Source organism: Tauraco erythrolophus, chromosome 10 (genome assembly GCF_009769465.1).
Source record: "Tauraco erythrolophus isolate bTauEry1 chromosome 10, bTauEry1.pri, whole genome shotgun sequence".
Classification (NCBI taxonomy): domain Eukaryota; kingdom Metazoa; phylum Chordata; class Aves; order Musophagiformes; family Musophagidae; genus Tauraco; species Tauraco erythrolophus.
Window position 1 is genome coordinate 28,865,660 of NC_141474.1, and position 25,348 is coordinate 28,891,007.

General features: G+C 39.1%; 1 protein-coding gene across 7 annotated transcripts in view; it reads left to right on the forward strand.

Annotated features, from left to right (window-relative positions):
- Positions 1-217: 217 nt before the first annotated feature.
- The window catches only part of ZFYVE9 (zinc finger FYVE-type containing 9), a 64,313-nt gene continuing 39,182 nt past the window's right edge, over positions 218-25,348 (forward strand). For 5 of the 7 annotated variants that reach the window (XR_015222371.1, XM_086617712.1, XM_086617717.1 and 2 more), the window contains exons 1-2: positions 218-275; positions 19,667-19,771. The gene's annotated coding sequence lies outside the window, so the exon portion shown is untranslated. Of the gene's footprint in view, positions 276-17,357; positions 17,385-19,666; positions 19,772-25,348 lie in introns of those variants that run through there. The other 2 variants (XM_086617713.1, XM_086617714.1) reach the window with 2 other exon arrangements.

Consider the following 25,348-nt stretch of genomic DNA (forward strand, 5'->3'; position numbering starts at 1 on the left):
GCGGCAGGCTCCGCACTGCCTCCCCGGCGGTGCCGCAGTGCCGTGCGCTGCCTCTGGGGCCGGCCAGGGGGCGCTGGCTGCCGGTAGCTGCGGCGGCCTTGGCCGCGGAGCCAGCGAGCGAGCCCGGCTGGCGGGCGGTGAGGGCGGGCGCCGGCCTTTCCAGCGCTCGCGGGGTCTGCGGGGCCCGCCCGGGAGAGAGCGGCGGCGGCGGCGGAGCGCGGCCCCGGGGGATCCCCCTCGCCATGCAGACCCGGCGGCGCCTGCTGCCTCCCGAGGTGAGTGAGCGGCACCCAGCCCTCCGCCCCCAGGCCGGGGAGGCCAGGGTGTCCAGGGTGTCCCGCTCCCCAGGCCCCTGCCTCCCGGAGCGAGGCCCACGGGCGGGAGGGGAGGGCTCCGACGCCTCAGGGTCGCTCCGGGTGCCCCCGCACCCCACCGCCCTTGTCCCCCACACGCCGCCAAGGGGAGAGGCTCCTCGTCCCCGAGGGAGAAGGCTGCGGTCGCCCCTCAGCCCTCACCGGCGGCGACGCTGGTCCTTCGAGCCCCCTCCCCGCCGTTCCCCTCCGTCCCCGGGTGCCGCTCGCAGGCTGCCTGGGCTGGGCGACCCCCTCCCCGGCGCGGCCGGGGCACTTTTCTGCCCGCGCCGGCGCTCCTGGAGAAGGTGAAAGAGCTCTGCCGTCCTCCATGGGAGCTCCCCCCGGGACCCCCAGCATGCCGCCGGTGCGGGCACGGGGCAAGGCGAGGCTGTTCTCCGGGCCGGCCGGCGCCCCGGGCCACGCCGTGCGCACGGGAGCCAGCGGGCAGCCTCGGCTCCCGGCCTGGAGAGGGGAGGGAGGATCCCTGTTCGCATCTCGTGCCCTTTTTATGGCCTGATCTCCGATCTCTCCCCGGGCGGTGAATGTTACTTGCTCATCGCGATGTGTAACAAGTCACTCCTGCAATGGTGGTAGTGGTGGAGGGGGATGGGGCGAGCGGGCAGGATGCGTTTTATAACATCTCTAATTACGTGGAACTGTGGTCATGTCTCACTCTAAGAATAACTGCCACTCTTGGCATGTCAGACTTTTTGCAGAGGTGGGTTAGTTACTTGTAAATGTTACGGTTAAATAGGTGCGCATGATGCAGAGTGACTGGAGAACTGTTTTTATCTTGTTAACCAGACTGAGAAACAAGTAGCAGATGGGAATTGATAGACTTTATGTTTTCGTGTTAACTATCTTGTTTATTTGTAGATAAGATATTCGTGATTATTATGTGACAGAGGTTTTCCAGAGGGTTTAGTTTTTACACATATTTTCATTGTTGAAAAGTTGACTGAATATGGAATCTGAAATGCCGGCAATCTTTTTATTAAGTATGTTTGCATTAGATTAGAATTTCTGAATAACACTACCCTGAATATTTCAGTCCAGGGTGAGTCCAAAACTGGAAGGGGCCCTGTATAAACAAATACAATAATAATTTAAAAAGATTATCTACTTGAATAAAAGCTTTTATTTTCTTTAGGCAGCATTTTATCGACTAGGCAGTGTTTTAAAACATTGTAATTAACTTTTATTAGCAAATAATTTTTGATTGTGTGGAACGAATCCAGATTTTAGATACACCTTCCTTGGTTGAAACAACATCAAAATCCTTTGTTACTGCCTGAACCCAATAGTGCACTTCTTTTTATAAAGTTATGACATGTGATACAAAATGAGAAGAACAGTCTCCTTGACCCAAGAGAGACAAAATTAAAAATCTCTTCAGAGGTTTGGGGAGTCTGAAGTGGAAGCTGAATAAGGGCCTAAAATGTCAAACAAGCCTCCCTCTAATTCAAGCCCTGATTTACACCTAGCAAGTTACCATGTTCTGACACATTGTGATTGATTCTCTAATTGTCCATTGTTTTATGGTGCCTTCTTTAGTGTGTGAAAAAGGAAGAATAACACACCAAAACTGCTGTGCTGAGTCCTGATATTGGGTGTTATTTTTGCATGTTAGTGTTGAGTCAGTTATTAGGCTGGGGATTAAATACTTTCAAACACACATTTCAGGATCTGAAGCCTGGGGCTAAGTCTGAGATGAAATACAGTTTTTTTAGTTTGGCATAAAGTCTGACCATGATTGTCTCAGGGAACAGAGGTAGAGACTGAACAAAGATGCAGTATTAAAACTTTTGGCCAAAGAATGATAAGCCTTTAATGTCTGTTGTTGCCTGTTGTCGTGCTTTAACCCCAGCTGGCAGCTAAGCACCACACAGCCTCTTGCCCACTCCCCTAGGTGGGGCAGGGGAGAGAATTGGAAGGGTAAAAGTGAGAAAACTCAGGAGCTGAGATAAAGACAGTTTAATAGCTAAAGCAAAAGCCATGCGTGCAAGCAAGGCAAACCAAGGAATTCCTTCACTTCTTCCCATTGGCAGGCAGGTGTTCAGCCATCTCCAGGAAAGCAGGGCTCCATCACGCATAACGGTGACTTGGGAAGACAAATGCCATCATTCTGAATATCTCCTCTGCCTTCTTTTGCCCCCAGCTTTATGCTGAGCATGATGCCGTATGGTACGGAATATCCGTTTGGTCAGTTGGGGTCAGCTGTTCCAGCTGTGTCCCCTCCCAACTTCTTGCGTACCCCCAGCCTGCTCGCTGGTGGGATGGGATGGGAAGCAGAAAAAGCCTTGGCTCTGTGTAAGCACTGCTCAGCAATAATGGAAACTTTCCTGAGTTATCAGCGCTGTTTTCAGCACAAATCCGAAACATAGCCCCATACTAGCTGCTGTGAAGAAACTTAACTCTACCTCAGCCAGAACCAGCACATTCTCCACCCTTTATTCCATATCATTTATGTCATGCTCAGGTCTCACACTATACAATACATTCTCATTACCCACCTCCCCCCTTCCCATCCCGTGATATAATACACAGATATCATTCCCTTAGTCTATGGACCACCCCCATGAAATATCTTTAAAATGTCCATAAGTGTCAAAAAGATGTCCATTGAGTTCATTTAGTCCATGACTTTGAGCTCCATCTGTTACGGTGGTCACTCAGGACAGGAGAGGCGGTGTATTGTGTGGATTTAATGGTCACCAAAGCCAGCTGAGGTCGGGTCACTGCTGCACTTGCACTGCTGCTTGAAAGGCTTGTCCTCCATTGGCTCAGGTGGTTCCTGCTATAGTAATTCCTATAACATGCATCTCAAATCATGGATTACAACAATTTAAGGGTATTTCCATTACAATCTCCACTGCTGATGCCTTTGGGGTTTAACGTTGCAATGGACTCCTCTCCTTGCCCCTGTTCGGACTTGGACTTACCCACAGACTGCAGTCCCTTAGAGGTGTGTCTGCTCCAAGTGGAGCCTTATCTGAGTTACAGTCTCTCCAAGGGTATACCTTGCTGCAGCATAGACTTATCCACAGCCACAGTCGCTTTGAGGTGAACCTGTTCTCAGTGTGGCTTTCTCCATGGGCCACAGTGCCTTCTGAGATATACCTGCTCCAGCATGGCCTTACCCATGGCTACAGTCCCTCCAGGGCTGTAGCTGCTCTGTCGTGGGCTTATCTATGGCCACCCGCTTTGAGGTGCTCCAGCATCACCTCATGCACAGCCACTAATGCTTCTGGGTGTACCTGCTGCAGCATGGACTTATCCACAGCCACAGATGCTTCAAGGTGTACCTTCTCCAGGGTGGATTTATCCTTGGGCCACAGTCCTTTCAGATATGTACCTTCTGCGGCACAGACGTAACCACAGCCACAGATGCTTTGAGATGTACCTGCTCTGGCATGGACTTAAACACGGCCACAAATGCTGTGGAGTGTCCTGCTCCCGCGTGGGCTCATCTGCAGGTCACAGTCCCTTCAGCTTGAGTTCACAGTGGAATTCCAGCCTGTCCAGTACAGCAGCACAGGAACAGCAGCGATGCCCTGGCCATCTACCAGCCCAGACGCATCGCCATTGCTGTTATCAAAATGTTCGCAGGCCCAGCAGAGTAAGGTGATAAGTGGTGCAGCACCACAGCAAGCGGTGAAAGCAAAACGCAGTCACTAACGAGCACTAGGCTCTTTAATTTACAGTCAGGCGGGCAAGCCCTATGGCAAGCACAGGAGTCTCAGTTAATAGCTAAACAGCAATAACAGCTATCCAATTTGGATATGGCACATTCCAGTCAAATCTTGTAATTATCTTGAGCCCTTCAAGTCCCACGTTGGGCACCAAAAAGGACTATTGTGGTGGTTTGACCCCAGCTGGCAACTAAGCCCCACACAGCTGCTCACTCACTCTTGGCCCGGTGCGATAGGGGAGAGAATTGGAAGGGTAAAAGTGAGAAAACTCATGGGTTGAGATAAAGACAGTTTAATAGGAAAAGCAAAAGCCATGTGTGCAAGCAAGGCAAACCAAGGAATTCCTTCACTGCTTCCCATGGGCAGGCAGGTGTTCAGCCATCTCCAGGAAAGCAGGGCTCCATCACGTGTAACGGTGACTTGGGAAGACAAACGCCATCTCTGCAAATGTCCCCCCTTCCTTCTTTTCCTCCCAGCTTTATGCTGAGCATGACGCCTGTCCTGGTTTTAGTTGGGACAGAGTTAGCTCTTCTTTTTAGCAGCTAGAAGAGCTCCGTGTTTTGGTTTTACTCAGAGGCTCGCTCTGAGAAGAATGTTGATAGCAAGCTGATGTTTGTAGTTGGCCAAGGACTTTTCAGTGTGCCGGAGTGCAGAAGCACGGCGGGATAAGGGGGAAGCATAGCCAGGACAAGGGGGCCACGATTCCCCTTGTGATTTGTGGTGGAACTTAAGATTGAGGGCCAAACTGGCCAATTAGTATTCCATATCATGCAGCGTCATGCCCAGTATAAAAGTGAGGGTCAGCCGGACAGAAGGGCTTTTGCTCTTTGGCTCTTTCGCCGCTTCTGCTCTTTGCGCTTGCTGCGCTTTTGCTCTATTGCCTTTTTTCCCCCTCTCTCTTCCAGTACTCCCACTCTCAGAGTACTATCTCTCTGTCCCCCCCTCTATTTCGGGGCCTCGTGTTCGTCCGGGATTGCAGCTTCAGGATGAGATGGGCTGCGGATAAGAGGGGGTGGTGAGCATCTACACTGTGTATTACTTACTTGTATTAAATTGTTCTTATCTCAACCCACGGGTTTCCCGTTTCTCCTTTAATTCTCTCCCTCATTCCTGGGGGTGGGGGAGGGTGAGTGACCGACTGTGTGGGGTTCGGTTGCTGGAGCAGCCTAACCCATGACAACGCCATATGATATGGAATATCCCTTTGGTCAGTTGGGGTCAGCTGTCCCAGCTGTGCCCCCTCCCAACTTCTTGTGCACCCCCAGCCTGCTCACTGGTGGGGTGGTGTGGGAAGCAGAAAAGGCCTTGGCTCTGTGTGAGCACTGCTCAGCAATAATGGAAACTTTCCTGGGTTATCAGTGCTGTTTTCAGCACAAATCCGAAACGTAGCCCCGTACTAGCTGCTGTGAAGAAAAGTAACTCTACTCCAGCCAAAACCAGCACACCTGTCGACTAGCTGTGCCAACTTTAGCGGAATATAGCTTGCTAGTTTTTGGGTTGACAGGCTGTCTGTAAAAATTTACCTGGAAGTTATTTTGCAAAAGGATTAGAGTGAAGTTTTGCTTTCGAATAAAAGCTGACCGAAAATAAATAGATATTGGGAAGAAGTTGTATATTTGTGTTTTGTTGATCAGAAAAATCTTTTTGATACACTAGGCTGAGAATCTTCCAAATAAAAGTGAATTTCTTGGCAGAAATCAGATGAGGCATAATAGTTTCAGTGCAAGGTGAATCTGTGTGCTGATGAATCGGTGATCTTTTCCAGAGCATTGTTGGAAGACACCAGTATATTCATAGACTACTTTGAAAGTTTTATATAAAGGCTACTCTTTAGCTACTCTTTATTTTTTTAATGTGATGGAGATTAAATCTCTGAAGAAGTTGAAAGGTGGCCTGTTTTAGAGCTCTTGTTTGTGATTCTTTATGAGACTTGAAATTTGAAATGAACAGAAATGTGAACTAACATGCTCAGTTTTCCCTCCTGTTGTTTTTGTGAAGCATCGAGAAATGTGTCCATAGAATGATACTAAAAGTTTGCAAAGCTTTTTGTATTGATAAGAAATATACAGTCAAGAGTAAATGACTGAAAGTAAGTTAAAGGATTGAGTTTTAGGTGATAGAAACAGCTCTTACTTCTGTGTTGGCTTCAAGCGTTGGCTGCATCTTGCAACGCTGGGAAAATGACATCAATTAATGTGAATGGATGGGAAGTTTTAAAAGCTATATCAAGGATCCACTGACATAGTGGTTTCTACTTAAATTAGAATTCAAGATACATATTCATGCAAGTTTATTTGACTAGTGACTAGAGCAAATCATGCTACATAGTTATCAAAAGAGTAGCACACTTTGAAAAATCAGTGTGATAAAAGTAAATGACCATTATCACAATATATAAATATATATATTTTGTATATAAATAAATATTATTATTTATTTTATAGCTAGAAATTATTCTATTTTTACAGACAAATAAAGTAATTTCCTACTAATTGTTTGGTTGGCTGGGTTTCACTTAATTGAAACTAAAGCGTAGCACAATTTCTTTTTCTTAATTTAGCTGTTAAGGTTCTTTTTAGACATTGAATATTTGTAGATTTTAAGGTGCCCACTTAAATCTTAATAAGTGTAATTCTCAGCTAGTGTTTATGGGAAGGAATGAGTGAGTGTCATACCTAGGGTATTAAAATATGTAACTCCTTTGAATGGTATTTTCTAGAGAAAATTACAGGACGTTGCAGATCCCAGGACCTTTTCATTGGGATTAATGGAATGCTGCACTCAGTGCTTTTGTCTTTGACAGGTGTTTGTTTCCTGAATGTGCTTTATGTTTTCTCCCTTTTGCATCACACATTTGGAGTTTGGGATATTTAAGAATGCTACTATTCAAACTGCCATAGCAGACGGATGGAACAGAAAAAATACTTTTAAGGCGGGTTTATGTGTATTTTTTCACTGAATCTTTCCAGTATTGGACTATTACAACAGTAATTATATCACTGTTGTATTGCTAGAAGAGATAACTAGAAATGTGTAATATTGATATTCATTTTTCAGTAATAACAGCCCTCCAACTAATACATCAGCATCAAATAGGCTGAAGGTGAATGGTAGAGGAAATCCATAAAGATTCATTTAAACTATTTTAAAGGTCCTTACTAGAGAAATGTAATTAATTTAAAAACATAGGTTAAAGACAAATAGTGCGTGACCAGGAACTTATAGGTGACAACACTGAGTAGATTGTTCCTTCCTTATTCTTTCATCTAGGTCTGCTCAAGTGGGAGTTGACTTAAAGAAGCATGTCCAGTCAGTTGAATTTTACACAGGCATAGTTCTGCTGCAGTAAAAAAGATGTAAAGAAAAAAAAAAAAAGAAGAAAAGTGATAAACTGTGTGAAAAACAGGTGTGAGGTCACAATCTGTAGATTTTTTGTGTTTTAGAAAGCATGGAGCTAGAGTGCTTTCTGAATAGCTTGTGTGATTATCTTCAGTCTAAGTATAAGCTAAGGCAATGGTTGTCTTAGTTATGAAGGCCAGTGAGGAGAGAGCTTAAAGAAACTTTAGCATTGTTTTGCTTCCCTGTAAAATTTGATAATTTGGAAATATCAATATATGGCAGTCTGACCATATGTTAAGTTTTGAAGTTTTGGTGTCCATATATTGTACTTTTCACATATTCTATCCCCATTGTACATTAGGCAAATGAAAACATGGACTTCAGTGTTGGATTTCCACTTGTGTTGGTTTTTCATTTGTCGCTGTTTTCCTGAGTAGCAATTACTAACCTTCGTATTGAATTATCTGGAGATAATGCTGATGGCTGTACCCTCCATAGTCTCTATGCTGTATATAGAATACAGAAATATCTTTGTCTTGTTTGCTATATGTTAATATTACTTGTATCCCTGATATTTTGATGGCAACTGAAGCTACAAGTCTACTTTATGAGTCAGTGGGGTCACTGTAGTATCAGTTGTTTAAGCGGATACGCTGATGGTCCAGAAGCATTCCAGTATGCTCTCCTAGGATTGTCTAGGTTTTTCAGTCAAGAATTGTACTGCGTGCTACTAGTATATATTTTACTTCTGTTTTCTATACTTCCCCCTGCTCCTTTTGATATCAACAAGAAGCTTGATGAATTTTTTTGAGAGATTGATTGCGTAATGAAGTTGAGTGGGACTTTACAACAGGACATGGTATTGCCAGTTAATAATTTCTCTTAAAATTGTTTTGTTGGATTTCTGGTTGGTTTCAACGTAGTAACAATGGTGGAAAGCTTTCTAGTAGAAGCTTGAGACATCAACTGATACTTTAGATAGTAATGCTGAACCCTGGTTTAGGGTATGGCTTTGTATATAAAATAATGCAGTAATATGTCTTGCTAGTGTCTTCCTGGTTTTTGGCCTGGCTCGAGCTGAACTGATGTTCACAGTAATTAGAAAAAAGCACTAAAGCCTAATGTAGAAAAGGCTGGAACTGTGGTTTTTTTTTCTTTTTTTTTTTTTTTTTTCTGCTATTATCTATGTATGAAAATACTTCTATATTGAAGATTTCAGTTTGGTAACTATTTTAGGACTGTTCCCCAGCTATTCTTCATTAGTGACAGAGGAATTAGGCATGATCAGAGATGCTGGAAATATTTTGAGCCTTTGCTTGCACTGAGAAAATCCCTTGTCCAGTTAAGAGTTAGAAAAGACATGCTATCTATCAAATTATGACCATACTTACTGGTAATGTTTCATTGTGGATCTTACTTACTGACTTCTTGTACTTCAGTTTTGCCAAAGAGCAGTTGTGGGCCTGTATAAAAAGGCAAAATGTTTAGTATATGTGTCTTAAGTGCGGTGTCTGTCTTTTTGTTAGTGAATTAGTAGCTGGGAGGAACCTGTCCTTCCCGCTTTCCAGTGTACAAAGGATCCAGAGGTCGTTTCTTATCAGGCGATAATTTGAAATTAGGCCATACTTACATGAGAGACTCACATGTGCTCTATCAATTACAGCAGTGCTGTAGCTGCCCTGGTAATACTTACCAGCCTTACTTCCATTGGATTCTTGCAATTTTTAAAATTACTGTATTATGAAAGTTTTTGTTTATTTCTATGACATACCGAAGCCTTTTTAAAATAAATAATAGAACTCAGTCTTTATATATATGCTCTGAGTACAACACTTACATTTCACTCTAAGTTTAAAATGTTATTTGGGGAAGTCATATGGATGAAATATATTAGAAAATTCATGGAAGATTATCAATGGAGAAACATACACTGGTACATTTTTCTAAAAAGTAGTGTGATGCACTTAAAAGGAGCTGGTAACATTCAGTGTAAGCAGCAGATCAAAGAGCTTTCTAAATCGTGTAATAGCTTCTTTATCTGTGAATGACACTGACTATTAGAGGAGCTTTTCTATTTTCAGTGTCAGTTTTGTAGTGTCAAAACTCGGCTTTGAACTCGGCATACATGTTGACTTACCTGTTTGCACTTCAAGTGTGAGCTAGGTGATTGATTTAGGATCACTAAAATAAAGGCCAAGCCATTTGAAACTGTGAATTTATAGTGTATATAGTTGTTCTAAATTCAAGAATTGGCAAATCGTGTGAATATGCATACGATTTATTGCTTGGTCAGTTGGCCAGTCAGATTATTGGAAGTTTGGAAGATACTACAGGACAAAAATCGCAGATATTTTTGAATCTGTGAGTTTTTTGTTTCTTAGTTATTATTTGCTCTACTTTTCTTACATTTCTTTTAACCTGAACAATGAAACTCTTCTCTTATCTGTTTCCTTTTCTTCTTCAACAGCTTTGATTTTTTTTCTCTCTCATTTTTTTGAATTGTTGGATTTTAAGAGGAAGGTTTAAGAATGGTGTCATTAGCAGTAAAATATGGGCCCCGGTTTCTGGTGATCTAGATTCCTCTGGTCTGTGTTGTGCTCAGACCTCATTCTGATCTTGGGTGTGCCACACATCCAGTACCTCTGAGGTAGACTTTGATGATCTGTGTGTGGGTGATTTAGGTAATCCCTGCCCAGTCATCTATTGAAATACCTGGCAGAGTTAAATTTGTATTCCCTCTTCAAGTTCTGCTGCTCTGAGCTTTGCATATCAATTTAAACAAAATTGTGACTGAAGAAGTAGCACATTTGCTTTTTCTGCTTGTGTTGTAGACAAGGAAAGGTGAGTGGGCCTCAGTAATCTATCACAGAAGAGGGGTGGCTATCTGGTGCTGGTGATTTCTTAAATAAGCATAATATGAAAGAGAAGAGCGTATATCTTGGATCTCTATGTGTGCCAGTTCCACTAAGTGTTGAATAGAGATAATGCTTACCTGTCTTTTTAGGACATCACAGATCCAGGGAGCGTGTTGCCTGACATCATGCAAGACTGAGGACAGAGAACTGGGCTTGGTTAAACTGATGCTCAAGGTTGCTTTCTTGGGTTGAGTCAGTGCAGTGTGCTGGTCCAGAGCTCACATCACTCTAGCTGAAGCAATGGGAGTCTAAATCCAGATTAGTTTCTGATGGCTAAACTTATTTTCCACCCATAATTCTTTAGAATTTGTGAAAGATTTTTTAAGTAGCAGGGAAATTGTTACAAGATCTGGAGATGGAAAGAACTATGTTTTGTGTTGAATTAGAAGATGTGTTGAGTGAATTTAATAGTGTAAACTGAATTTGGTGTTGTACATACCCAAGTCCTTTGAGATACCTCATTGGTAAGCATATTGTTCTACCATCAGTGGAATGAAAGAAGCTTGTTTTTTCTGTAGATTTAAATCCTTTTTGCCTCTTAGTATCTCTTCCCTTTCTTCCCCCTCTGCAATAATCCCAGTTTTCTCACATAACACTGTAATGCTGTTTTTTCCAGAGCTGTGTGGGTATTGATTGCCCAGGAGGTTGCTGCCAAAAATACATACAGCAGCTTGCTTTTCCCTCAGAAGACAGTCGTTTGGATTTGTTTTTACTGTGCAGATACTAATTTTCATGAATGTATATTTTTTTTAGAAAAGATGAGCGTAAAAAATAGTAAGTGAATAATATGTCCCATAATCTTAATTTCTGTGGGAGGTCAGATTAAAGATGCAACACTTGAAAAGTAACAGTAACTGAACATGTAACAGTACTTAAGTCCTCTTCTTATCTGTTTTGCTGAGACTGTGAATACTGAGTTTTCTTTGTAGAGTGGAAAAGACACAAAAGTTACATGGTTAAAATATACCCAGCAAACCAATCAAGTCAATGTAATTTTTGATTCCCTATCTGCACTGTAATGCAGATAAATGAACATTTAATATGAATTGAGACGGTGTAAGAGGCGAGTTCCCTATAATTTGTTTTTTTTTTTTTTTTTTTTCATTTATCTAGCAGTCTTTTTGAAATCGTGTGTTATTCTACAGTACTGTGGAAATACGTTCTATAGCTTGCTTCTGACGTGTTTTGTAGAGAGAGGCACAGGTATCTGATCTATACTGGTTTTGGGGTATACTTCAGTATATAGCTACTGTTTCTGTTTGCTGGCCAGTTTGGTAGTTCAGCAGAGCACATTGGTTGTCGTGATGTTACAAAGTTCCATTGCGAGTGTTATATTGGTTAATTCAAAATTAGTGTTTTAATGATCTCTCATTAGGTGAACTTGAAACTACGTGCAAAGCCTAAGCCCACTTCTTAGGTTGTATTATTAGCAGATTGCTTTAAATAGTATGTATATTGAAAGAGCCTCATAACTGAAACATCACATTGCATTGATTGTAGGAATGTCATACTGTGTTTTTGTATAAACGATGAAGGCTGAATAAAACCCCAGTATACTTCATTTATTTCACAGTTCTTTCTTGCTTCTTCTATAAGTGTAGCTTTAAAAGGTCATTACTTAACTTTAAACATCAGTCTACCTACATACTTCTGTGCTTTCAAGTAATTATATTCGTGTACTGGTATAATATCCTCTGTATTGTATTTACCTTAGTTAACAAGTCACCTGTAAAATGCATTTTAACCTATCACTGGAATTTGCACGTAGATTTTTTTATTTATATACTCCTGTCGCATGAACATGGGTTTATTATGACAAGAATTAGAAATCGTTTCTTGACACTCATGAGTATATAGATATATATTTAGTGGTTTTGTTCCCTCGTTCTTTTGCTGTAATGGCCTTTGTGCTTATATTTTCTCTCTCTCTTTTTTTTTTTTTCCCCATTAAGCTTCATTTCCATACAGCTGGCATGTAGATGCAGTTGTACTTTCTTCTGCTTTGAGGACATGTATAAATAGTGGCTCCTATGTAGTTAATAAAACTTGTTTTAACTAGAGTTCTCAAATACATAGATGCTGATCCTAGATTTTGGGTACCCAGTGTGTGTATGTGTCAAAAATTGTATCTCACGGTCTAAAATGCTGAGGGTTTAAATGAGTACATGAAGGAGCCATGACATCAGTAAATAATGATGAGGATAGATAGAAGGCAGGTTGACAGTTACAGTCATGTCTTATGTTTTGAATGTTATTTTGGCCATATGTGGGTTTTTTTTTTCTTTTTTGATAGGTATTTTGTCTAAAGACTTTCATTTATGTTTGCAAAGTGGACACATCACCACTGTTAATGGGTTTGTCCTCGTCATTCTTAGAAGTGAGGGATAATATCTTGTGGTTAATAAGGTCAGTTACAACTGATTTATACCAGTGGATCTGAACAGTGATGTTGAAACACATGAGATTTCTCATTTTTTTTGTCAGAGAAGGAAGGAAACATGGGTAGGGAGAAACAAACAGATGCCAGAAGAAATGAATGAGGAAGGAATGTGTTTGAGAGGGGAAAATAAGACTAACAGATGAAGAAAACAGAACGCAAGAATATACTATAGTCCAAGAAGGAGAGGTAAATAAAGAGGTAAGGATTCATGGCTGAGCAGAATCAACCACCACGTCAGTGGACAAAAGATGTGGCTGAGATTTCTCTGTTTTCGACTGTCTGATAAACGTTGCATCTGAGTTTTGGGATATTTGATGTTCCTAGAGCTCCATAGGATTTCTGAAAACTTTGAAGAATGCTTTAGAATTTTTTGATGTTTATCTGTTAAGCCTTTATTTCCTGTGACTGCCAACAATGATGCAGGATTATGGGCACTTAGCTGTATAACTAAAACTTTTTGGAGTCTTACATAAATTTTAAGTAAATGTCCTGATTGTTATATTGTACCACTGTGAAAAAAAAAGCTTTGCAGTGAATCTGAATGCAAGTTACTGACCATTTCTGTTGTTGGCACTTAGTCCCTTCAGCACTGTTAGAAGCACCACGTTAGTGGACCTCAGCATAAATGAGAATCATACTCGGAAATAGCAGTTTCAGTACACACTGTTGCCATGGATGTATTGAATTGTATTGAGTGGGTTACTAGTTACAGATGACTTGAGGCATAATGCACCGTGAGCATCAGCAATGTAGTTAGATCATGATCACAAATGTGGAAGTGGACTTTGCTACATTTGACAAGACAACAATATTTTATAATGTGTTAGTATTTCTTGTGTGTGTGTATGAGTTTAATCTTGGCATGATATGAACAGAAAGGTCTGCACAATAGGAGAAATAAAATTGCCAATGGGGATTAAAAGTACTTCCTTTGAGAAAATTTCAGGTTGAAGAGAGTATGAGATAAAAATTTATAGATCTCTGAATTTATTTTCAAGGATGCATGTTAATCCAGCTCTATATAACATAAGATTTAAGAAACAGTAACCGTTTGCTGTCTATAATTATGATATTTCTTAAAAATTTGTGTGTGGAAGATTTTACAACACTGTTAGGTTACATAGCTATCAGATGAGCAAAAATGACCACAACAGCATATCCCAAATGTGTTGATAAAGGTGGCTTCAGTAGCTGATTGACTATCTTCAGTAGAAAATGGCTGTAGACTTTCAGACTTTTTCTCTTTCTTTGTCTAAAGAGCACCTGAGTGCATGAATTGTGTCGCTTCTAGCAGCTTCTCTCCCCAGTGGGCACCACTCAGAATTGCTGGGCTAGTAAATGGTAGCAAAGCGGTTTCCCTCTTTGCCCGTTGTCCTTTTCATCTGTCCCATTCTGGTTGTGTGACAATTCTGGCTTTTATTATCAGATATGGATTTTGCTCACGGCACCTGCAAGTATTGGCCCCTTGTGGGTTTCATAGAAAGGACAATTCCTTGGCAGTTGTAGGCATTTAATTAGTGATTCTAGGGGAGCTTAGTCAGTTTTTCCCTTATTGCCCAAATCTAAGAAATACTGAAACAATAATCAGTGTATTTGAGATTAATTCTTTTTTCTACCCTACATTAGAAAGAAGAAAACTCATAAAGTGTGAGAATAAAGGATTAATTTACTCTGAAGTACATAGTGTGTGACTTTAAATAATTTTATTCTTCAAATCAGTTAAATATTAACTTCTAATACTGAAACCCTTGTTTCTCAAATATAGAAACATAAAAAGTCATCTCATAAACCTATTTATATGTTTTACTTTAGTTTGCATTTGAATTAAGTAACAACTTCAGTATGTTAAATATATAGATTTTTTAAGAAAGCATGTTGTTACATTGATGACATTACATGAAATCCATGCACAAATTAAGAAACATGATTTCATATTAAATTTATGTGTAATACACTGTGCATTATTTTTTTTGTGGTTTTACATTATTTTAAACTTGGGAGTTGTATGAAACAAAGTGTTACAAAATGTTAGATTTATAAACCACTAAATTTTGAAGTGAGCTCTGTAAGCATATGAATTAGCTCAGGAAAAGATTTTTCTCTTTTTTTCCAACTGTATTCCTCTGGAAAAACTTGCATCGAAGGCAGCACTGCGGTGTAAATCTATCTATTTGTTCTTCCACAGAGCCAGGGATGGATACTTTTCAAGGCAGTCAAAAGCAGTTATTGAAGAAGGATGCGCGGTTCCTGTCTCCAGGTGCTGAGGGCCATGCCTCTGCAGCATGCTGAGGAAGTACGGGCTTTTTGGCAAGGCTCTTTTCTGTGTCAAGCAAATAAATCCATTTCTTTCTCCTTGAAATAGTAAAAAGGGTAGGAAATGGAATTTATTTTCTGCTGTAAACTGTTATAAAGCAGGTGTCCTTTGCAGTTGGGCTGCTTTCTCTTATTTACTGGAGGACAAAGGTTGGTAACACTGCTAAAATTTTCCTTGTTTCCCTGTTACTTTTGACTGTGATACTTTCTGTAATGCTTCTTTGAAGTCGCTGCTCTTTTGACTGCCTTACTGCTGCTCTGGCATGCGTGAATGTCTCCTTATGGAAACTTGGCTGGAGACAAAAGTGAAAATAATAGCTTTAAAATGTCATGGGGAAAAGTCAAGGGAAAAGATGCAAATATTAGTGAAGTAATTAGAGCGACTGTATTCTGCTTTAGGTGTTGTCCATCTCCGTTTATGCAGTTGATTGGAAAAATAGGCAAACCAATGCAACGTTGGAACAGTTTATCTTTTGTGAGCATTCATGGGTAGTGAGCTGGTAGAGTGTGTTGTCTTACACAGAAATAGCCTACCATGCCCCAGTCTACTCTGGGTAGTTTACATTGAGTAGTAGGAATATCAGCAAATTTCGGGAAATAAACTGAAGGATACTTGGTCATCTTGAGATTTTGGTGCAGGAAGAGGATTAGGAGTGACTGTATGTTGTTTATATTTGTTACATTTCATTTCTTACTGCTGTTTTTAGTATTTATTATTATATGGGTTTATGGCGAGTTTTAATGGGATTTTCTGTCCTGGACTGTTTCTTAGACAAGATGTTTTTGAAAAATTTTGCTGTTATTTGCTGAGTCTCCTTTAATAAATTAGCATTTTAAAAATAGTAATTTTCTTTTTTTTTTCTTATTGCATTATATGGCTGCTAGTTTAATTTATTAATAGAACAATTCATGTTGAAGTGTTTAATTTGGAGCCTAATCCGAAGCCCTAGCCATTGCAGGCATTTTCATGTGCGTGACACAGATATTGCTACTGCTGTGTTGCAAACATTTTATAATGCCCACCCTTTCTTTTGTTTGGCACACACTAGGTAGAAAGAGCCCCATACTTTGTACAGAATGAATAGCTGTTCGAGGGTCAGTGTACTGTTCAGCAAAGTTAACAGCGATGGCGAATGAAGCTTGCTTTCATTCAGTTACTGTGGACATACACTGTCCATCTGTTTCCAGGTGCTGTTGGGAAAGTGTATCCTGGGACAGGTCTGGAGGATTGCCTTTGCGAGAGCAGCGTTCCTGCGTAGTATTTATTCTTTCCACTTACATTAGGTCTTGGAAAATAATACAGACACATGTTGATGTGAAACTTGACTGAAAGTTGCTGCTTTGTTTGAGAGAGGCCAAGAAGGAACTGTTATGAAGTGACAAAATTGTTGAGTGCTTGGTAAAGTACTATTATTCCAAGCATTTCATTACTTGAGTGAAGAAGCCTCACCTTTTCCGCCTGTGAAAATTTAGCTTCCAGATTAACTGATCACAGAAAATAATTCATATTGTATAACTGATGTGCGTCCTGAAACTTGCTACCTGTTTCTCTTCTTGTTTGAGTACACTGTTGTCCTATTAATGTAACCCCCTGCTACAATATTTCTTGTAGTTTTTATTCTTGCAAAGTTGGGACCTGAATACGTCCCCTGGCTGAAGTCTCTCTGAATCTGCCATCTTATAGTTCCAGAGCGAAGAAAAGCTGGGAAGTTCAGATACCAGCATTGAAATCTGGGTTTGCATGTAAGATAATGCCTAGTTCAACTAATCCAGCAATAATAAAGTGCCTTAAAATGGCTGCAAATGTACTCCTGCCTACTCAAAGACATCTTCTCACTGGCAGCACATTATAGAGGATCCGTAGTGTAGTTAAGAGTTGGATCCTTGCCAGTAAATGGAAGCATTTTTTAGCATCTCTTCATGCTTTGAGCTTTTTCTGCATTTTTTTAACGTAGTATCAAAATTACTTCTTTTCAGTCTCTATCCATTTATTATAACCTATTTCAAGAGTTCAGATTACTTCCATTTGGTCTTGTAAACATTTTTTACCTTCTTTTTTATAGAAGATATTTCTAATTTTATATTTTTAGGGCTCTTTTCTTTTATTCTCCATCCTCTCTTTATTCTGGGCACGTCTCTGCTTGTCAAATTTCTCTTCAATTTCTGTTTTGCTTTTGCAGTAATTGGCAGTCGCCCTCTTGGAGCTCCTGAGGGAAATCATACATGTAGGGTATAAGCAAAGCAGCACCTGAGTGATACCAGTGTAGGGCAGGAGACAGAAGAGTTCAGCCAACCATCAGCAGAAGAGATAAGAAACTCTGAAATGCTCAAAGTAAGCAAACTGGAACAGCAGACACACTGGGCCTCATTAATTTGTAATGATCTTGAGTCTCAGTCAGCACATAATTTTTAGGTGGAAATATATGTATTTTTTTCAAGTGTGATGGAACCCTTTTTTAGCAGTGTGTATGATTTGTGAAAAACCTAGTAATCACTGGGTTATACATGGTTTTTAATATTCTTGACTCTCCTTTGTAGTTATTCTTTTTGTCCTTGATTTTTATTTTAGTGTAGTTCTCTTACATTAACTTTGTATTGGAAAAAGAATTTGGCTCTCTTGTCAACTTGTTAATTTTTTCAAGAAATCCAAACCTTATAATTTACTTTTTTAAAATTTCTTTTTATTTAAATGTATTGCATTCATATCTGTAAGCATGCTTTGATTTTTGCATTGATCTTTGTAAAGGAAAAATGGCTCCAAGAGTAAATGTTGAATTGTAAACAAAAAGCTCTAGGACCTCCAGGTAGTATCTCTTCAGAGCTTTCTTTGGAGACTGGTAGCAATTGATTGGATCGGTGTTCTTCTCTGTTGAATGGTTACAGACAAAAAAGTTATTACCTGGGAAGAATGGAACAAGGAAAGTGGATCAGAATAAAAACAATGAATAATAAAGCTGTGTTGTTGTCCTGAATATCACTAGCCTAGAAGGCTCGTTGGCTTAGAGCACGGGTAACAGCACCGCGTGGTTCAGCTGTAGGTCGCTGGGGCTGATCCATTTCTGATCGGTGAAGACTGAACTTTGTGGTTAATGTATGACCAGCTGGTTCCTGTGAACTATGTTTGATTTTCATGATGCAGTTGACAGGCCTCGTCATAAATCACAAACAGAATTGTCATTAAGTGATCCATCTTTTCAGTGGGGTCGGGAAAACGGAATAATTTTCCTCCGCTTGCAGGCCAGGAGGGGACATGGTGGTGGCACAGATAACCTTGCCTCGCTGCCACGTGTACTACACATCCTCTGGAAAGAGCTTCTCATTCTGAAGCCTTTCAGTGGAATTAAATTTCCCTCGCCTCTGTTTTTGCATACATACGAAGCCTATCTGAAGCACTTTGTAATATAATAATTTCTACTATTTCCCAAATATCGCAAATTGATCTTAGCTTATAAAGGCAGAAATATACGTGGCATCAGGAATTTCACTTGCATACAAGAACAGGTCTGTTGGCATACAAAGCTGTGGGATTTTTTTCTGAATTTGATAACAGTACTACTAAGAGTGCTACTGTTCAGTTCATTAGTTTCCTGGAATTATTACTGTAGCTTATTTCTCAAAAGAATAATAAACAACACTGGGAAAATTGTAGTGTAACACTGACTATTGCTTTCATGCACTGAGAACTGACATTTTTTTTTTTTTTAGCTCTGTTAATTTTGCCAGAGTTTTAAGATTTTCTTCTAACATATGCTGCTGCTTCATTAGAGCACTAATAAATATTTCAACTACTTAACAGGTCAAATACCAGCACCAGCAAAGCTTTAAACATGAATTTATCTCACTCCTTGTTCTTGTTGCGCTGTTTGTCATAAACTGGTCTCTTTCCTTTGCTCATGGCTGTGTTGGATTTTTTGAGCTATAGTGACTGTTAGGATGCAGCCTGTGAAAATGAGCACCTGACCTATAGAAACACTTCAGTTAAGAGAACAAGACAGTTTCTTCTGAAGACTGTTTTTGCTTGGGTCTTCCCTGCTATTGAAGGTTGATGCCATTGTGGTTTTTGGAAGAAGAAGCCTTTAGAAAATGAAGGGAGCCTAAGATTGTAGGGGGAATAATTTGACGACAAAACCAGTTGTTCAGCTGTAACAAAATCAGTGGGAAGCTGATGAATACAGTTTACAAAATTCAGAGGGCCGTGAATTTCTGTGGAATATCAAAGCTACTAGCTCTTTATTTTTAGAAGGCTTATTGTAGTGTAATATAATTAACTTCAGAGGCTAGTTTTATAAATTAAGCGTTACAATCAAGGTCATCAAGAATACAAGGACAGATGGAGTTACTGCCTCACTCTGTGGGTTTGCAGTTAAATGAAGAATAATAGTAGCTAGGTAGTAATGTGTTTTTTGTTAGCAGCTTTTTTCACCAGAATATTGGAGTGCAATAGCAACATAGTGCATAGATCCCTGAATTTAAAGCTGCATATGTAATCCAAATCATTTGAAGGCTTGCAGCATTTGCCAAATGTGCCTGTGCTAGCTGCAGTCATGCGTTGAAAAAACATGCTTTGTGGCAGAATTACCAATCATAAAATACATGTTTATATTTTCTTTCTAGGATCAAGTAGAACACACTGATTCAGCAGAACTGGCTGTTTGTGCTGCAGTCACCATGAGTAGGCACAGGGTCATTCGTTTCTTAACATATATATAAGAGAAAAAGGTAAGAGGCAAGCTCTGCTTTAGAATATAATGATTCAGGGCTATGTACTTGAAATGCATGTATTTTTATGTATGCTTATAGATATTTATATACGTATACCTCTGTATGGATGAATATATAAAACATGATGAAGTATTTTTAGCATTTTGTTGTTTTGTTTTTTCTTGAGAGTAATTGCCTTGTTTTAAGGCAAAGATGTGTCTTATTTTGTTTGGGGGAGGGGGGAAGTGGGCAAAGTCTTTCTTCCTCCGTCTGTGCTGTAGGTAGATCTTATCAGTTAAAAATGCAGCTATTGCTGAACTCTCTGAACAAGCTGTTCTTTACAGCAAAGGTGCTCGACTTCTTCCTCCCAGGGACAAAGAATACAAAGATCACTAAAGGGAGATGGAACAAGTTTCTTGAGGTTGAAGGAAGTCCTCAGGAGCACTAAATCTAATAAATTAATTTGTCCAGTTGATATGTAATACCATGTTGTCATGCTGTGGGAAAATGACGTTTTCTGGACATCTGATTTTTATCAGGATGGATGAGCAATGTTTGGTTTCAGTTTGATCATGCCCCTTGTGACTTTCATGTTAGGAGTCTTTCATATATATTGGTGGTGAGGACTATAATAAACTACTTGAGTATTTTGTTTATTAAGAGTTTACTGAAACGTGTACGTTCACAGTTTCCTACTGAAAGAGTAATCTACGCAGGACAGAATGATAGAAAGTCCTGAGCTCTTATTCTGGTTCTTTACATGTTCTCTGATTTTCAGGCCTTTGCAATGAGGCTGACAGTTGTTATGTTGGTATTATTTCCTTTTGGTGCATTTTTTATTATAGCATTTTAATGTGATTGTGTGCTGGTCATCCACTGTTAGAGTCAAGAAAATTTTAAAGACTTAAGGCAGTCAGTTCCAGTGGTGAAAAAATCTTGAGGATAGTTTAGGATGTGCAGTGCAGAAGATCATCGGTTACATACTCCCTTATCATAGAGACCAAAACAAACAGGAATCTTGCTGCTTTTGCAGGTGTAACACGAAGCCTATCTCTTTGTACCGTTCATTTCCCAAGAAGAAGCTGGCATGTGGGATATCTGAGCTGTCTTGAGAGGCAGTCTCCAAGGTTAAGCCTGTTTAGAATACCATCTAATTTTAAGGAAGGTTTTTCTGTCCTTTGCTTCTGTCTTCTTCTCTCTCTACTAATCAGTTAAAACTTGTCTTAGGTCTAAACGCTATGTTGACTAGGATAATGATTCTGGATACATATAACACAGACATTCAGATACATGCACTTTTATATTTAGACATTAGGGGAGAGTAGAGCATGTAAGCTTGATAAAACTTAAGTTCTTAAGTTTTAGAGATGAAGATGATGATAAGTCCATGCTGTTGTATGAAGAAATCGATAAGTAAAACACAGAGTTTCTGAATTATGCATGATCTGTGGTCCAACAGGAGCTTGAAAATAATCTGATTGACAGGCTGCATGTTTTCATTAGCCATGAAAGACAGGAGGTGACTCTTCAATGGATAACAAGTGATCTTGATTTCTGGACTTACAGTACCAGTGAATGGTAGCCATTGTATTCTCTTTTTTTGGATACAGAATTTAACAAATTTTTTTGCTATTTAATGGAGGTTTTTGCCTATAATTAGTCTTTTCTGACAAATCTTTGCATGGAAGACTGTATTTTTGAAAAAACATCTACGCTTTTCATTGGATTGGTGATTTATGTTTCGTTTTCCTTATGCTGGCACAATATCCTCTTCTTCATATTGTTCATCCCAATATATACTAATTTAGGAAGTGTCTCCTTTTTGGCAGCATACAGCTAAAATTGCCATTGAAATTTCTCCGTGATTTGCTCATGTTTTTATTTTCACTTTTCCAGAGTTGTGTGTTTGTTTCTCAACTTCTCTCCATGCCATGGCTTGGAATAGTCAAGCAATACTAAAGAGTTTCACAACTTTCAAGGATTCTTTAAAAATACGATTTCAACCTCTATACTAGGAGGAAGTTTGGGACTAGAGTAATTCTAAAACTGTTCCAAACTTTTATAGTGGTACCTGTCAGTTACAAGCAAAGTTTCCAAAGACCTCTAAAGGAATATATTTTTTATTTAGGTTGGATATTTCATAAAAATATTCAAAATAAAATTAAATTGTAAACCACGGGGAAAACAGCTACCGGATTATTATAGCATTCTGTGTAAGAGCATTTTGTGTTTTCTGTTTTGATCTTGATTGCTGGCTATCAGCTGAGGTATTAGGTCTTAAACTGGCAAAAATACGAGTTGCTGACAATGTATTGACTAAGAAGCATTGCGGGTGTCAGTTAGGAACATGAGTACTCATCCTTTTCTGTCAGGAAGAGGGCAGTAAGGACTTTTGTGGGTTTGGCAGTGTGTTTTGCCCTTGAACAGAAACTTCTCGAAACGTTTTGGGGGGTTGTTGTGTTCTTTTATATGGTACTAATAATTTTAGATATTAGTCCTGAAGATTTGCTGCGGACCCTTTCTCAGAAATACCTACTTGCATAGACAATGAGACGTCATTTAGACTGGCTGTCAGCTTAGTGACTGTGAGTTAAAAATAAAAGATTCTGCATATATCCTGGTACATCAGTAAGTGAAATAACAATAATGATATAAAAGGTCTTTTCTCTCGTCAGTTTGGATTATTAGCAGCCATCAGTCTGAATTTTGGCTCATTGTATGTTGGTGTGACAGTATTTGAGCTTCAGAATTCATATGGTTGCATATATTTGTTTACACATAGTTGTTTATTTTTAAACATATAGAAAAAATCCCTCTGTCGTATTGGACCAAATTTAAACTCAAAAGTATTAGATATTTAAAATTAGATAATACAGATGTTAATAAAAAAATAATTTCACAGAGATGCAATGATATGATAACCACATTGGGATTGAAGAGGAGTGGGAACAAAATTCTAAGTCTTCTCTATATGCCATTGCTATTGTTAAACATGTGGTCTCCTAAGTCTGAATATTTGTATTTTTCTAATGTTATAAAATCACACTTAATGTAAAATTTAAAAGCCAAACCCTGACTAAAGTAAATAAAAATGATTATATTTGTTATGAACTCCTAACACTGCTTTCTTTATTTAGGCATGTCTTGTTCCTGATTTGTATGACAATAAAAACTGCTAATATAGGACTAAATTTGGAAATGTTAAGAGGCAAATGTAGCTTATATTCTACCTTCTGCAATGTGCATAAATTTGAGTTAGATCCAAAGTAATTTTGATCAGGCTTTCAGTCAGGTTTTGAAGTTGTATGAATGGTCAGGTCTGAATTTTTCTAAACATTTGCAAGTTATACAGAATCAAAATGCAGTCCAAAGAGTTACTTAAAAACATGTTTTCAGCAACTGTGTAATCAGCATGCCATTCCTTCCCCATCAACATGCTTGTCAGTAATCATTATCTTCTCTAAAATAAGCAAAACAAACAAAAAAAAAATTAATGCTTGTAGCCTAGTTCTTTGGGGCCACCCATATTGCAGAGTTAGTGTTTGTGTCCTAGCGAATGCCTTGACTGGATTCCCTTTTCCACTGTGAAAGCACATGGAAATCTGAGCGCGGTTGCTTCAGACAGCATCACAGTTTAACTCTTGAACACAAAATTTTGTGTCAGACTTTTCAGTCTTGCAATGCTTCACTAACAAATACTCTTTGCATCATTGACCTTAGCAGTAGGACTTCGCGAAGGAATAATTATTCACATCTTCCTCAATTGTTTGCTAGACTGGAATGTTATAATTATAACGTAAATTAAATACATTATAAATGGATGTGAAATTATATGGTATTTTGAAACACAACAGTCTTACTATAGTGAGTTAATTTTGGTTGATGTTTAGAACTCTGAATGGAACAAAAAATTCAAGCAAATATTCATTGGGACAGATTCCAGTTAACTTTTCCATGTTTGATATTTACTGAGCTCATGAAGATGCTTCCTATTAAGAAGTTGAAATGAAGTGGAGAGAAGAGTGCAAGAGAACCTCCAAACTCTTGCAGTTTGGGTGTAGTTTGAATGAATTTAGTATTTGTATGTCTAAGGAGAAGCCTCTGCTCTTTGGAATTACTTTGGTTTAATTGAAATGTGTGTAGTAAATATGATTTGTTTCAGTTAAAATGATATGAAAGATTTTTAATATAATGATGTACTGGGGAGATCGGATAACTCAGGAAGACCTTACAGTAGGTATTTAAAGGATCAGAGAGTACACTCTGTCATAGTTAGAGGTCAGAACCTGGCTTTTGGTGGAGAATGCAAAGTGTTGAGTTTTTTAGACTTCTGAAATGCAACCTTTGATCAGGCTGGGCAGCTTTTCCTTGCTTTTGTTATAATCCGTGCATTTGTGAACAGTAAATAATATGGCCAATCATCTATTTTCCTTGCAGTATTTAATCTAAAATCCCAGAGCAGGGATTTTAGTGAGTTTAGAAAATCTGTGAGTTTTCAAGGTGACAAGTCTAGTTTATCTCTGAATGTCCTTGCAAAGTGTGTTGTTTTTTTTTTTTTTGAGTAATGCTTATTGCAGTTTCTAAGTTGCCTTTATACTGATTTTCTTTAAAATCAGCTTTTGTGTATAATTTTAAAACACAATTTACTCTGATTATATTAAATAGCAATGTATTCACATTGTAACATGATAATCTTTTAAAAAAACTATGTGTCAAATTTGAGGTCAGCCTTAAAGCTTGAATTCTGCATTTTGTGATATTTCAATGCATGATCTTTTTGTATTGGTAACCTAATCGTAGCTGTTGCCTACAATAAATTACGAAACTGTATTTAATGTTATAGTAATTGAAATAAAACTGGTTGATGTTTTCCTCAAATCCAGATACTAGGGGGGTAATGTTAAAGGAAAGAAAGTGTAGTTTTGAATTGGAAACTTCCTCTAATGTGTTTCTTGTGCCCGCTGTATTGCTAGTTTAAAAGAGCAAGTTTTTAATTGAGCTGGAGTCTAGCTGTCAGGTCTAACGCTGTTCCTTACTGCAAAACAAGGTTCTCACCCTCTATCCATTTCCTTATTTCACAACGTTGAAAGCCAACTCTAAAGAGGATAAGGCTGTTTTGGATGATGTTCAGAGAACAGATCAAATCGAGGTCTCTGTTTATGGTATATAGGTTATGGCACACATTTCTCAGTGAAAATGTCTTTGCTGGTAGTGAATGTTTTTAAAAAATGAATCAAGGTGTCTTGTTGCTACAAGCCTTTGGTAGCAAGAGGACCATATTCCTACTGTTAGGGTGAAAACATTTATTATGTGAAACTGTAGAAAGTTATTTAGTGACTTAGAGTTGGGTGTGTGGTGTTGTTTTTTTTCATTTCTCCCTTGTCATCTTCCTTTCTAGCCTGAGAGTATTATCTTTTGATGAGACTGTTTACTTCTCTGCATTTTGCTAGATTTCCAGTGCTTGCCTTTCAGGGAAACAAGGATTATTAAAGCAGGCATTTTAAGAGCTAGCACAATTCAAGTAACACCCATTAAGTCCTTTAACAACTTTTACAAGTATGAATCTTTGAAGCATCTCTGGGAATTGAGGAGTGG